General features: G+C 56.4%; 1 protein-coding gene across 1 annotated transcript in view; it reads right to left on the reverse strand.

Annotated features, from left to right (window-relative positions):
- The window catches only part of PRELP (proline and arginine rich end leucine rich repeat protein), a 9,748-nt gene extending 5,599 nt beyond the window's left edge, over window positions 1-4,149 (reverse strand). The window contains exon 1 of the mRNA XM_010177516.2: window positions 4,051-4,149. The gene's annotated coding sequence lies outside the window, so the exon portion shown is untranslated. The remainder of the gene's footprint in view (window positions 1-4,050) is intronic.
- Window positions 4,150-4,543: the final 394 nt, after the last annotated feature.

Consider the following 4,543-nt stretch of genomic DNA (forward strand, 5'->3'; position numbering starts at 1 on the left):
CTGCTCAGCTTGGGCCACCCAGCAGCTGCCCTGGGCAATGTCACAGGGAGGGTGGGGGACAGGGCACCCCGCTGGTCTCAGGAGCTGGCTGAGCTCTCAGCCCTCCCAGGAACAACCCAGCCCATCACAGCCTGTGCCATCCCCTCTGCTTCACTGCTGCAGATGTTTTGGGACTGGGTGTAGAGCAGAAATAGTCAGCGAGCCAGAAATCCAGGCTGGAGAAGTGGCAGCATCATGTGGCATTTGCCAGCACAGAAGGAAAGTGTCATGAGGCAGATGCAGCCCCTTGTAACCACCGTACTGCCTGTAACCCACTGCCACGTCCCCATGGGGACTGTCACAGCCCCTCTGCCCATCGCAGCCCATCATTGCCAGGGTCCTTCTCCACTGCTGGTCCCCACCAGCCTCTCCCTGCAAAGCTGCAGCTCCCTCAGAGACTCTGCCCACCTCTCTCCAGCTTGCTTCACTCAGAGACTCTGCCCCCCTCTCTCCAGCTTGCTTCAGGAAAGCAGGACCCACTTCCAACCGATCTGCGGGAAACCAGCTCACAGCCAGCAGTCCCCACCACAGCCCTGCATCCAGAAAACGGGGCTGCAACAAGCCTGAGGCCACCTCAAGCTTTACAATTGCCTCCAGCACGCTGGAAGATTCAAAGCCAGCCCTCCCTGGACCCAACACAGTCAGCAGTCTGTTCTCCATCCCGTTTCATGCAGTTAAATTTACTGGTGTGAATGCAAGAAGCCAGATTTCAAAATCCCATCCCCTGATTCTGCACAAGCACCAGTTGCTGAATCTGCATCCAGAGATCTGCAAATGTCTCCACTTGACCTTTCTCACCACTCCCTGATGGACAAGACAGCTCAGATCCCAGGTACCCACAAGGAATCCATGCAACTGGAATAAAGTTAAATCATGAAGCAATGAATGCATTCAGGAAACCAACTGCCTAGTGTGGAAAAAAAGCTCAATTCATGGATAAAAACAGTTCTGACACCTCCTGAGCTGCGGGCTGGGCCAACCAGCTTGGCCTGGGTGCAAGACCAAGGCACCCAACAGATGCCAGCCCAGGGTTTTTTTTCCCAGAAAGAAGCAGCTGCTCCCTCAGTCATCCCACTACAATCGACAAAAATCCGGCACAGCAGCTGGAAATTCCAGCCCCAAATGCCACCGGTGGTTGCTTTCCAAATCGTTTCTCTTCGCTGCATCTCACCAGCCCCCAGCTCCAGAGCAGTGCTGACTGCCAGCCCAGCGACCAGTGCCAAGGGCAGGCAAAAATCACCACCTCTGGGACAAGACTGAGCTGGGTAAAGGTCACGAGGGGATTTGTCACGGGCAGAGGTCCCAACGATCTCCCTTGGGTGCCTCCTGCTCTCCTCACCTCCTCTTGCAGCTGTTAGACATGCAGAGAGCAGCAGCTATCACTGATGTATCAGAGACCCCTGCTCCTGTGGAGGGGCTGGGACGGGTAAAAGGAGTTTGTAACTTTGGGAGGAGAGAGGAAAGCGTAGCTGGCTGGACCAGGGATCCTTTCCAGCCCGTTACCTATAACCCTGCTAGATCCCTTCACAGCTTTCCCACTGGGATCCCCAATTCCCATCACCCCTGCAGCCCCCAGGCTGGAAAATGCCCTCATCCAGCCTGGAAACATGCACGTTGGAGAAGAACAAGGAGAGCAAGTTAAAAATAACTGAAAGGAACCACAAAAGCCCCCTCCTTGGCTTCCCTCATGTCCAACCACCGCAACAGCCCATTTTGTGTCTCTGCAAGAGTCTGGGTCTGATCAGCTGTAACCGAAACAGGGAGCTCTTTATCCAGCGGCGCTGGAGAGCTGGGAATGGTGGAAAAGGGCTAAATACAGTGCAAGCCTGTCCTCTGAGGGGAGGGCAGACACGCTGTCACCCAGGCGTCCCCAGGGTCCCCTGGGAAACCAAGTCGTGATGCAACAACCCGGTCTTCTCGCCCTTTCCCAGCATTTTCCCAGTGAGAAGTGGATCAGCAGGCAGCCTGCTTGGCTGGGGCTGGGGCTCAGCCCTCACTGTATTTCTTCTTGCAGGGACAACGTTGTGTCCATGCAGGGGACGAGTGTCCCAGGAGACCCTGCCAGAGAGCAGCTCAGACATGCTCCTGGGCTCTTAAGCAAGACTTTTGGGCTCAGCCCGAGGACTGCAAGACATAAGGATGACGATGTGCGGCTCCTGCATCCATCCCTCTGCGTGCCAGGAGCATTTCCTCACTGTACCACAGTCACCAGACTCATTGCGAAAGGCTCGTCGGGTTCAGTCCTCCCTCCAACAGCAGGGTCTGTGGGAAGGCAACCCTGGCAGAAAACACCTTTCTGCTGCCTCCTCCTCCTCCTCCTTCCTCACTGCATGTCCCAACCCTTCCCAGGGCTGCTCCAGGCTCAGCCCACCCATAGATCTCTCCACCACACACAGTGGAACTGGCTGGACACAGACAAAAGCAAATCGTGGTGGAAAATGTTGCCAAAGGGATGGCAGCCCAGCCCCCCCGCCTGCCCCCCCCACACACCCCGCTCCCCTCCTCGTCTCCATCCCTCCGGCTCTGCTTCCTCTAAGGGTGGGAAACTGCTCTGATGCCTTATCAGCTGCTGCTGCCTCATCCCACCCCCTCATCCTCTTCCCAAAAGTAGAGGAAACCTCCCCCAGCTGCATTTTCCTCTCTTCCCAGCATTTCTGCTCCGCACTCCCTGTCCCGGGATGGCCGAGGAATGGGTGATTCCCGGGAGGCAGCTCCGGCAGCTCACGGGATGCCATCGGCCGAGCACCACATAAGGCAGGCCCATGATCTCAGGCTCCCAGGAAAGTTTCCAAGCCCTCACGTGCCACACGCTTTGTGTTCAGCTGCCAAGGGGATGAATTTCCACTTTCTCCCCTGTAGATGTTTTTTTTTTTTCTCCTAAAACTCTCAAGCAGGTGGGAAAAGAACAAATTTGGAATGAGTCTCTTCCATGCAACAAACCCCTTTCCCCAGGACTTTAACAAACTTCTCTGCCCTGTTGCTTCCTCCCATCATCTCTGCAGGAGCAGAGACAAAGAGAAGGATCTGAACGGGACCCCCACAGCAGCTCTCGGTGTGGGGAGGGGGCTGCACCTCCTCTCCGCCTGCCTGGAGCAGAGCTGGCTCAAATCTCACTGATGGAGGCAGTAAAAGTGGTGTCACATGCCCTGGGAACGGTTTATGGGATCCAGATACAACTCTGCCTGCCGGGCAGGAGAGAAAGGTTTTACCACCTACATTTTGAGCAGAAATCCAGTTTACTGAGCTGGGTTTAATCTCCAGAAGCTCTGAGGGGGTTGCTCTCTCCCACCTCACTCTCAAAGCAGCGGGATGCTGGTCCCCTCCACAGGGCAGGGAAAATCCCTGCTCCCCACTCCAGCACTGGGGAGAGGGGATACGCTCAGCCCCCCTCCCATGGGAACAGCATCCTGCAGCCCCCCCAGCCCTTCTGCAGATCCAGCTGGAAACCAGGACCCTGTGCTCAGCACCGGGAGGACACAGTGATCTGATGCTACAATGTCCTGGCTCCGGGGGTGTCTGTCCCCTCTCCCCCTCTTTCCAAGGCAGGGCTGTGCCCTGGGCATGGCTCAGGCTGTGCAGCCCCCCCAGCTCTGTCTCCCCAGCCCAAAGCCAAGCCTGCATGGGGGGGTTGTGAGCGTGTGAGAGTAGAGGTTGGTGTGGGGCGACACACAAGGGGGTCCTCACTGTCCCCACAGAAAGCACCTGGGAGCGGCTGCGATGCCATCACACACGGGGCTTTCTTCTGAGTTTACAACCCCAAGATCCCCCCCCTCCATCCCAGCCTGCCCCATGCTGAGAAAAAAACCTCTTGCAACCAGAGAAAAGAGAAAGAACAAAGACTCCAGCTGCTGAAGAACAGAAAAAACCAACAAGAGGAGAGAAAATAAAAGGAAGAGCAGATGCTGCTTTACATGTAAGAGAGGCTGGAGAGGGCAGGAGCATCGTGGACCAGAAGGTGGGTTGGAGGCAAGGTGAGAAGAGCCTGGGGGAAAGCACCTGCCCACAGCTTACCTGTGTGCACCTCTCCCTCCTCCTGCCTCTTATTAATCCCCAAGACAAGTTTCTCTCTGTCTGTCTCCCTCCTCCTCCTCCTCCTCCTCTCAGCTCCACCACGAGCGAGCCTGGGCTGAGCGCGGGGGTTTTGTTCCTGGGAGCTGCTGGTGGAGGGTGGGTGGGAGCACGGGAGGAGGAGGAGGAGGAGGAGGAGGAGTAAGGCTGGGACGAAGGCACGATGACAACAATCACGTCTTTATCTGGCAGCCAAGCGCTGCGGGCTCTGCTGTGCACACATGGCCTGCCTGCCGGAGGGCTGGCGTTTAATAACAATTCCTTCTGCTGCGGAGGCTGCTCCGAGCCCGTGTTTAAAAACAAAGCTAATTAATAATTTCAATAAGCCCTTCCCTTCCCTTCCCTTGCCACGGCCCCTCTTCCAGGAGCGTGTCTTTGGGATGGTGTTTTGCAGCTAACACGGATGAAACGCAACAAAAGGTAGAACATGAGGGGT

The sequence above is a fragment of the Antrostomus carolinensis genome, unplaced genomic scaffold, assembly GCF_000700745.2.
Source record: "Antrostomus carolinensis isolate BGI_N321 unplaced genomic scaffold, ASM70074v2 scaffold32981, whole genome shotgun sequence".
In the NCBI taxonomy this organism is placed as follows: Eukaryota; Metazoa; Chordata; class Aves; order Caprimulgiformes; family Caprimulgidae; genus Antrostomus; species Antrostomus carolinensis.